This window comes from Budorcas taxicolor, chromosome 20 (genome assembly GCF_023091745.1).
Source record: "Budorcas taxicolor isolate Tak-1 chromosome 20, Takin1.1, whole genome shotgun sequence".
Classification (NCBI taxonomy): domain Eukaryota; kingdom Metazoa; phylum Chordata; class Mammalia; order Artiodactyla; family Bovidae; genus Budorcas; species Budorcas taxicolor.
The window spans coordinates 20,347,974-20,358,951 of NC_068929.1; the positions used below are offsets into that span (position 1 = coordinate 20,347,974).

The 10,978-nt window shown below is 45.0% G+C and overlaps 1 pseudogene; it reads left to right on the forward strand.

Moving 5' to 3' along the window:
- The first annotated feature begins 2,716 nt into the window (after nucleotides 1–2,716).
- LOC128065911 (craniofacial development protein 2-like) lies at nucleotides 2,717–3,650 on the forward strand (annotated as a pseudogene).
- Nucleotides 3,651–10,978: the final 7,328 nt, after the last annotated feature.

Here is a 10,978-nt window from a genome sequence, read left to right on the forward strand (position 1 = left end):
AAGAGACAAGAGCGCATGTCATATAATTCCAACTAGAAAGACAGAGCTTGAATATTGTGTTCTAGGGTAGATAACCCGGAGAAGGCAATGGCACCCCACTCCAGTACTCTTGGCTGGAAAATCCCATGGACAGAGGAGCCTGGTAGGCTGCAGTCCATGGGGTCGCTGAGGGTCAGACACGACTGAGCAACTTCACTTTCACTTTTCACTTTCAGGCATTGGAGAAGGAAATGGCAACCCACTCCAGTGTTCTTGCCTGGAGAATCCCAGGGACGGGGGAGCCTGGTGGACTGCCATCTATGGGGTTGCACAGAGTCAGACACGACTAAAGCGACTTAGTAGCAGCAGCAGGGAAGATAACCACAAGTGGTCAGGCTTCAAGATAAGCAAACAGCAGTGAGAACAGGGCCCACATGGCAAAGTCCAAGGAATCTGATAGCAAACAGGAAAAGAACAGCTGCAGACATTGCTCTCCAGGATGACAGACTAAATGCCACTTGGATCTATATTCCAGACACACAAATCCCATGTTTACCAGTCATTCTTTGGCTCAGTGCAGAGAAGCTACTTTTGTTTGTGTTTTGTTTTAGCCCTTCTCCTGGGAGTTTCCTCCCTGTGTTCAGTCCTCATCCTGGCAATTCTGTTTCTGGTTCCAAACGCAGGCGCAGGACACAGGTTTGCCACGCCGTCAAGGCGGCAAGTTCTTTTTGCCCCAGTGATTGGTTCAGGATTAAGTCAGTGGCCCAACAAGAACCAGTCAGATACAAAAAGACCTCTGCTGGGGCAGCTGGGGAGAAAGCACTTTTTCTGCTGGAATTTCCATAAGGAAGATGACAAGTACCTGGAGTTGCCCAGGAAGCCAACACTATGCAAAGCAGAGCCAAGAAACAGCCAGAAACAGGGCTGTCACAACACTGGATCAGACAGCACCTGAAACCAACATATTCCCACAATGTCAACTAAGGCAGCCAATAAATCCCCATCTTTCGTAAGCCAGTCTGAAGTGGGTTCCATCCACACAACAATGGAGTCACAACTCATGCAGAAACGGAAGCTGAGACTGAAATAAAGTTCTCTCTGCCAGGAAGGTGGGATGCACCCTGGACATGGAGACACGCTATCCCAGGAACCTGCCCAGCGCACAGGAACCTTAACCAAAGGCTCTGCCTCACTGGAAAGAGCACGGGTATGGACTCTCAAAGACACAGCAGCTCTTTCCCCAGCCCTACAAGGAAAATAGACATCCTCCTTGGATGCAGAGAGACCTCGGGCAGGCAGCCAAGAGAGAAAGCCAGCTACAGGAGACCCTCCAGACGTTTTCTGCCCTGTGATCTTCACCATGGCCAGCCCAGCCGCTCTTGCCCATGGTCCTCCAACTGAATTCATCATCGCTAGTAGAGTGGTCTTGCTGCTGCCCCCTGACCACACCACACACTCTCCTGACCCCACATGCCGGCGCCTCTTCCTCTACCTCCTCTCCCACCTACTATGCCCAGAGTCCCCCACCTGGCTCAAATCTTTCCAATTATCTCTGGCCACAACCACCCACATTTGAACTCAGTTTCTTTATCCATAGAGTAGAATAATCTTTTAGATATTTAGCTATTAAAATATAATAATGACAATTGTAACAGCCAACGATGAAGCATTTTAAAATATATCAGGCACTGCCCTAAAAGTGCTTTACAGGCATTACCTTATCTAACCTTTAAGCAACTTTTGGGGATAAAAAGGCACTATTTTTACACACATTTAGGCAACAAAGGCACAGGGAAGTTAAGTAATTTGCCCAACGTCATACAACTAGAAGGAGGCAAAGTCGTATTTCAAACCCAAGCAGTTGGGTGCCAGAGCCTTCATTCTTAACTGCTACATTAACTGTTCTAAATGGTATTAGGATAATGTAAGAGCGTGGGATACAGAAATGTCAGACTTGTGCACAAACCACTTCCATTCCAAACTGAAAACTCCCTCGGAGAAGTTTAATCACAAGTGACAATGGCAAGACTTTTTTTTATTGTTATACTATTTTATTCTTGATACCTTGGTATGAGGCCTAAGAAAGACTCTCTTTTCTTAAACTCTAATATAGGTCTGGACCCAGGTGAAAGGAGGCATGACCCCACAAGAGACTAAGCCTGTGAGCATATGAGGGTCTCCTGTGGAGGAGGTGTGGGTTGGAAGTGGCCTGCCACAGGGACAGGGGCACTGGCAGCAGCAGTCCTGGGAGACACGTGTTGGCATAAGTCCTTTCTGGAGGTCATCAGTAGCCCTGTAGACTGTAGACTCCATGATTGGGTCGTCTCAGGCCAAACAACTAACAGGGAGGGAGTCAGCCCCATCTATCAGCGGACAACTGGATTAAAGATTTACTGAGCATGGCCTGCTCAACTGAGCAAGACCCAGTTTTCCCCATAGCCAGTCCCTCCCATCAGGAAGCTTGCACAAGCCTCTTATCCTCATCCACCAGGGGGCAGACAGAAGAAGTAAGAACTGTCATCTTGGCCTCCAGAAAGATAACCATAATCACAGAAAGCTAACCAAAATGATCACATGGATCACAGCCTTGTGTAGCTCAATCAAGCTATGAGCCATGCTGTGCAGGGCCACCCAAGATGGATGGGTCATGGTGGAGAGTTCTGACAGAATGTGGTCCACTGGAGAAGGGAATGGCAAACCACTGCAGTATGCTTGCCTTGAGAATCGCATGGAAAGTATGAAAAGACAAAAAGAGACGACACCAGAACATGAGCCCTTTAGGTCAGTAGGTGTCCAATATGCTACTGGGGAAGAGCAGAGAAATAGCTCCAGAAAAAGATGAAGAGGTTGAGCCAAAGCAGAAATGATGCCTAGCTGTGGATGTGCCTGGTGGTGAAAGTAAAGACCGATGATGTAAAGAACAATATTGCATAGGAACCTGGAATATTAAGTTCATGAATCAAGGTGAATTGGACGTGGTCAAGCAGGAGATGGCAAGAGTGAGCATCGACATTCTAAAAATCAGTGAATTAAAGTGGACCAGAAGGGGCGAATTTAATTCAGATGACCATTATATATCCTACTGTTGGCAAGAATCCCTTAGAAGAAATGGAGTAGCCCTCAGAGTCAGCAAAAGAGCCCAAAATGCAGAACTTGGGTGTAAGATCAAAACGGATAGAATGATCTTGGTTCATTTCCAAGGCAAACCATCCAACATCACAGTAAGTCAAGTCTATGCCCCAACCACTAATGCTGAAGAAGCTGAAGTCGAAAGGTTCTATAAAAATCTACAAGACCATCTAGAACTAACACCAAAAAAGATGTCACAGGGAACTGCAACGCAAAAGTAGGAAGGAAAGAGATGCCTAGAATACCAAGCAAGTTTGGCCTTGAAGTACAGAATGAAGCAGGGCAAAGGCTAACAGAGTTTTGCCAAGAGAACACTGGTCATAGCAAATGCCCTCTTCTAACAACAAAAGAGACAACTCTACACATGGACATAACCAGATGGTCAATACCAAAATCAGACTGATTATGTTCTTTGCAGCCAAAGATGGAGAAGCTCTATACAGTCAGCAAAAATTAGACTGGGAGCTGACTGTGGCTCAAATCATGAACTCCTTATTGCAAAACACAGGCTTAAATTGAAGAAAGTAAGGAAAACCACTGGACTATTCAGGTTATGACCTAAATCAAATCCCTTATGATTATACAGTGGAAGTGAGAAATAGATTCAAGGGATTAGATCTGGTAGACAGAGTGCCCAAAGAACTATGGATGGAGGTTCATGACATTGTACAGGAGGCAGTGACCAAAATCATCCCAAAGAAAAAGAACTGCAAGAAAGAAAGTGGTTGTCTCACGAGGACTTACAAATAGCTGAGAAAAGAAGAGAAGCAAAAGGAAAAGGAAAAAGGAAAAGATATTCCCAATGGAATGCAGAGTTCCAGAGACTAGCAAGGAGAGATAAGAAAGCCTTCCTAAGTGAGATCAATGCAAAGAAATAGAGGAAAATAATAGAATGGGAAAGACTAGAGATCTCTTCAAGAAATTAGAGATACCAAGGGAATATTTCATGCAAAGATGGGCACAAGAAAGGACAGAAATGGTACGGACCTAACAGAAGCAAAAGAGATTAAGAAGAGGTGGCAAGAATACACAGAAGAACTATACAAAAAAGGTTTTAATGACCTGAATAAGTACAATGGTGTGGTCACTCACCTAGAGCCAGACATCCTGGAGTGTGAAGTCAAGCGGGTCTTAGGAAGCATTAGTACAAACAAAGCTAGTGGAGGTGAAGGAATTCCAGTTGAGCTACTTCAAATCCTAAAAGATGATGCTGTTAAAGCGCTGCATGCAATATACCAGCAAATTTGGAAAACTCAGCAGTGGCCATAGGACTGGAAGGTCAGTTTTCATTCCAATCCCAAAGAAGGGCAATGCCAAAGAATTTCAAACTACCACACAACTGTACTCATTTCACATGCTAGCAAAGTAATGCTCAGAATGCTCCAATCTAAGCTTCAAAAGTATGTGAACTGAGAACTTCCAGATGTCCAAAGTAGGAAAGGCAGAGGAACCAGAGATTAAATCGCCAGCATCTGTTGGATCATAGAAAAAACAAGGGAATTCCAGGAAAACATGTACTTCTGCTTCACTGACTACACTAAAGCCTTTGACCATGTGGATGACAAAAAACTGTGGAAAATTCTTAAAGAGATGGGAGAACCTGACCTCCTTACCTGCCTCCTGAAAAACCTATATGCAGGTCAAGAAGCAATAGTAAAAATGATATGAACAACAGACTGGTTCAAAATTGGGAAAGGAATATGTCAAGGCTGTACATTGTCACCCTGTGTATTTAACTTATATAAGGAGTACATCATGCGAAACGCCCGGCTGGATGAAGCTCCAGCTGGAATCAAGACCGCCTAGAGAAATCAACAATCTCAGATATGCAGATGACACCATGCTAATGGCAGAAAATGAAGACGAACCAAACGGTCTCTTGATGAGGGTGAAAGAAGAGAGTGGAAAAGCTGGCTTGAAACTGAATAGTCAAAAACCTAAGATCCTGGCATCCAGTCCCATCACTTCATGGCAAATAGATAAGGGAAAAGGAGAAGCAGTAACAGATTTTATTTTCTTAGGCTCCAAAATCACTGCTCATGGTGACTGTAGCTATGAAATTAAAACGCTTGCTCCATGGAAGAAAAGCTATGACAAACCTAAACTGAGTATTAAAAATGAGATATTACTTTGCTGCAAAAGTCAGTATAGTCAAAGCTATGGTTTTCCCAGTAATCATGTATGGATGTGAGAGTTGGACCATAAAGAAAGCTGAGCGCCAAATAATTGATATTTTCAAAATGTGGTGCTGAGGAACCCCTTGGACTGCAAGGAAATCAAACCAGTCAGTCCTAAAGGAAATCAACCAATCAATGAATATTCATTGGTAGGACTGATGCTGAAGCTGAAGCTCCAATACCTCAATCTGTCTCCTGATGTGAAAAGCCGACTCATTGGAAAAGACCCTGATGCTGCAAAAGATTGAAGGCAAAAGGAGAAGAGGGAGGCAGAGGATGAGATGGTTAGATAATATCACCAACTTAATGGACATGAATTTTAGCAAACTCCAGGAGATAGTGAGCGACAGGGAAGCCTGGTGTGCTGCAGTCCATGGGGTCACGAAGAGCTGGACACGACTTAGTGACTGAACCACAACGAAGGACATTTGAAAATGTAGTCCCTCTTGAGTAAATATTCAAATGCAGGTATTTTGTTGTCAAGACTGACTGACTGTCCAGTTTAGTCCGCTCCCTCTGGTTAACCTCTAAATCACCAGGTTTCGCTCTGGCTGCCACGGGGCTGCAGTGGCAGCCGGAGGACCGTCAGAGTTGGTTACAGGACCAGCAGTTCGGCCACCCCCAGCCTCGTCCCACCTTCCACGAGAGGCGGACACCAGCCTTGCTGCCAGAATCACCAGAGCCTCTCAGGAGACTTCTTCAGGGTCTGACCTTGCAGGAAGATGAGAAATAGGCCAAGTGCCCCTCCCAGACCTTCGACCCCTGCTCTCCAGGAAGTCCCACTTCTCCTTCCTCCTCGGGGCCAGAGGGGAGGAGACTGGCACCCGGCTGGACAGCTCCTTTGGTCCACTGTTTAATTTCCTCCACTCCTGCCCAGAGTACACAGGTCTCACCCTGTGCCTCACCTTGTGACTGATCTGGGGGGTCTTTGCGATCTTAGGGGGCTGGTGATGAGTAAAGGACAGCAAGCTTCACAGCTTCACCCTCCATCACAAGTACAGCCACCAAAATAGGCTTCCTATGCACAGCTCCACTCCCCACACCCAAGTGCTCTGTAACACGCAAAGCCCCACCCACCCGGGAGGGAGTGTACTGCCTTGTTCCAGCCACTCCTGATTTCCTCCCACCTTGTTTTGATAACATTTATCCTGGGGTGTTTGTCCTCTGCAGAGATAACAGGGCAGGAAGCATGCTGATCCTGATTTATCCTCCTCTGCATAGACCCTGGAGCTGAAAGCCTGGCTTCAAAGCTTTGGTCTGTCACCTGCTTGCTGTGTGACCCTGAGCAAGCCACTCAACTGCCTGAACACAATGTCTTCTCTGTGGAGGGGGTCTGTATCATGAAAAGTAAAGAAGTTAGTAGACGTGAAGCACTTGAGGACCATTCCTGGCATATGCTAGGTACTCGGCATAGTTGCCCAATGAACAAGACAAGGCTCTGGAGGTCAGGGCTGCTACGGTATGTGCAGAGCATTCAAATAATTCAACTAAACTGCTACTCGTCTCCCAGCACCTCCCCTGCAGGCTCTCCCTGCATGCTTTAGAGGGGTGACATTAGCAGTGCTTAGCAGGAAGAGGGGCCCGGTGATCTCAGAAGAGACTTGGACCCCGGGATGTTGGCAGAACTGCTTTTCAGAAATTTGGCCCTGCAGTTTTTAGTTGTTCAACCTTGGTTTTTCCGGCCCAGAGAACAGAGTTCCGTGCCCTCAGACTTCTGCTGAGAGAAGTCTGTGACCTTGACAAGGAAGGCTACTTCTCACCATGGGGTTTTCTTCATATCCTAATATCTGCTTCCAGTGACCAGAGGCAGGTCATCTGCATAAATCTTGCAGACCTGGCAACTGCAAAGGGACAGCAGGGCTACCTGAACAGAATTCCTTGTCTGTTTGAAGGAATCACAGTTCTGATATTGTGCTCAACACCCCTAATCATTAGAGAAATGCAAATCTAAACCTCAATGAGGTATTACCTTGTACAGGTCAAAATGGCCATCATCAAAAAGTCTATAAACTATAAATGCTAGAGAGGGTGTGAAGAAAATGGAGCCCTTCTACACTGTTGATGGGAATGTAAACTGGTACAATCATTACAGAGAACAGTACGGAGGTTCTCTAAAAAACTAAAAATAGAGCTACCATATGACCCTGCAATCTTTCTCCTGGGCATATACGCCCAGAGAAAACCATAATTCAAAAGACACATGCACCCTTCTGTTCACTGCAGGACTATTTACAATAAAGAAATGAATAAAGACGATGTGGAATATTAGCCACAAAAGAGAACAAAATAAGATAATTTGCAGCAATATGGATGGATCTACAGGCTATCATATTAAGCTAAGAAAAGACTCTGATGCTGGGAAAGATTGAGGGCAGGAGGAGAAGGGGACGACAGAGGATGAGTTGGCTGGATGGTATCACTGACTCGATGGACGTGAGTCTGAGTGAACTCCGGGAGTTGGTGATGGACAGGGAGGCCTGGCGTGCTGCAGTTCCTGGGGTCGCAAAGAGTCGGACACAACTGAGCGACTAAGTAAGTCAGAGACAAATATCATATAATACCACTTCTATGTAGAATTTTTTAAATGATACCAGTTTATAAAACAGAACTTGTTTACAAAATAGAAATTGACTCATAGATGTCGAAATCAAACTTATGGCTTCCAAAGGAGAAACATGGGGGGAGCAATAGGAGATTGGTATTAACATGTAACACATCACTATATATAAAAAGACAGTAAGGACCTACAGTATAGCATGGGGAACTCTACTCAACACTCTGTAATGGCCTATATGGCGAAAGAATCTTAAAAAGAGTGTATATATGCATATGTATAACTGATTCACTTTGCTATACACCTGAAACTAACACAACATTGTAAGTCAACTATAATACAAATTATTTAAAAAGGCTGCCATAGTGTTTTCTGTTCAGTGAGGTGGAGACCCCACGATGGCCTGCCCAGGCCTGCATTACCAGAGCCACAACTGATAGGCTCTGGGCCAGTGAGCTGGTCTAGTGGGACCTCAGGAGACTATTTCTAGAGCAGGGAAAGCATGGAGAGAGCGTGGTCATGAGCAGCCCTTGCAGGAAACATATAGGCAGCTGAGCCTTCAAAGGCTACAATGGTGAGTTTTCTCCAGACACTGCCTTGGTTGGGCCCATCTCCCAGTTAATTCTGCTCTTCATGGTGGAAGCTTTGAGGGTACAGTGCTGGTCTTCGCCCTGTCCTAAAAGGCAGCCCAGAGCATCTGCCCTCACATCCTCGTGAGGTTCCTTGAAGCCATTTGTGGCTGTCCAGCAGCTTCACCACTGCCTCCTAAATGGCTGCCCTTGCCCAGGTTTGCTCAGCTCCCCATTCTCGATTTTGGCTCCTGTCTAGAGCCCTCATCCAGCTGTTTGCACTTGGAACTCCTGAATCTGAATCTCTCTCCAGACATTCTGCTCTGAGTATGCTGGGAAGCCACGCTAGCTTTGTTTCTTGGAATGCAACTCTGTGCTCCAGGTCATGGGAACATGGCCAGGCTGCCCTAAGTACAACTGCCAAAACTTCTCTTTATGCTTCCGTCTATGGAGGAAGGGGTGCAGAGGAGAAAATGTTCCAAAAAACTCTTGTCTGTCTTCTGACAATTTACTAAGTGGTAAGTCTTTCTTGCTAAAGAGAAAACAGCCAAGTGTTTTTAATGCCAAGTTTCCATACTTGAGGAGCTGTCTAAGAAATACTGTTTCTAAGTGAAATGAAGCTGGATGAATCTCATGAAGTCTAATCAAGTGCATATGATAAAGCCTGAACAGGAATCAGAACAGTTAAGAACTAGTGAGAAAGTATCTCTGCTGTTCTTTGATGCTTATTCCTTTATGGATCTTTTAAAAATGCAGCACTTAGTAACACTTACCTAGAATAGTTGCTTTCCTTAGAAAAAAAGACATTAATTGAAAACTTTACAATTCTGATTTGAATCTCATATATTAAAGTGTATCTCTAAGGATTTATTCCAGTGATTATAGCCCTCTGCATTAGAAATACTTAGAAAATACACTAAAAACACAAATATTGAAACACCATGCTCCAAAATGCTAGAACCAGGGACTTGTTCTGTCAGCGTATGTGATGTTTGAGAACCACCAGTCTAGTAGAGCCTTTTCAATTTTAAAGTGCGTATGAATCATCTGGTGATGCTGTCAAAAAACACAGATTCTGACTCAGTCGGCCTGGGGTGTGGTCTAAGATTCAGTGATCCTAACAAGGTCACGACTGAGCGACTGAACTGAACTGCACTGAACAAGGTCCCTGTCTGAGGCTGATGCTGCTGGTCCCCACGTCACTCTCTGACTAGAAGGCGTGGACCACAGAGCCACGTGCAGCCATTCACCTGATGGCTCGTTGCTGCTGCTTAGTTGCTAAGTTGTGTCCGACTCTCTGCGACCTCATGGACTGTAGCCCACCAGGATCTTCTGTCCATGAGATTTCCCAAGCAAGAATACTGGAGTGGGTTGCTATTCCTCCCCAGGGTATCTTCACAACCCACGGATCAAACCCGTATCTCTTGCAAGTCTCCTGCGTTGCAGGCAGATTCTTTACCGCTGAGCCAACCAAGAAAGCCCCACCTGATGGCAGCTGGGCCAAAAATGGAGGCTAAGTACCTGAGAGAAAATAGTTTGACTCCTCAGGACGGACTCCTGACACTAAGTCACGAAATGATTAATGATGGATTTTGCATACATCATCTCAGCAAGTCTGCACATACACTACACAAGATCAATATTATTTTATATATATATATATATATATATATATATATATATATATATATATACACACACATATACATATTTTTTTTTTTGGATTAGAAACCCAAAACTCAGAAAGTCATACAGCTGGTCAGTGGTGCATGTATTGTTTCTCTACTACTGTTTTAAGTTACCACAAACTTAGAAGCTTACAACACAAGTTTATTATCTTTTGGCTCTAGAGGTAGGAAGCCCCCAAATCAAAGCACTGGCAGGGCTGTAGTCCTTCCAGGGGTGTGAGGACAGAATCTATTTTCTTTCCTTTGCAGCTTCCAGAGGCCACCTGCATTCCTTGGTTCATGGTCCCTTCCTCCATCCTCAAATCCAACAACTCTCTGACCTTTTCCCTTCCTCTTCAAGTAGTGCTGGGAAATCTCTGCTTTTAAGGACTTCTGAAATTAGATTGAGCTCCTCTGAATGAAACAGGACACTCTCCCACCCCAAAGTCTCTACCTTAACCAAACCTCAGAGTCCTTTTCACTATCCCAGTTTCCAGGGATTAGAGTACAGATATCTTTGGGGCCCATTTATTTTGCCTACCATGGGGTTGGGGGCAGGGGCAGTTCAGTAAAGCAGGAGCCCGGAATCAAATTCAGATCTGATTCCAAGGTCCACACTTCTTCCCGCACACAACAGCAGCTAAATTGAATGTCCTCGCGGTTGTTTTATTTTCCAGAGGCCAAATCGAGAAAGGAGCATAAGTTTAGTGCAGCTATAGGCACCCAGAATTCCATTATCATTTTAAATTGATCTAAATGGTGCCAGAGTGGACTCTGTTTATTGCAATTCATTCTGCATTCTCCTTAGACTCAGCAAAACACAGTCCTGCTGTGCAAGAGCAGCGCCTTGGAATTTGCATGGACATCTAAGTATGGTTCCTGGTTGCTATTTAATCTAACCAA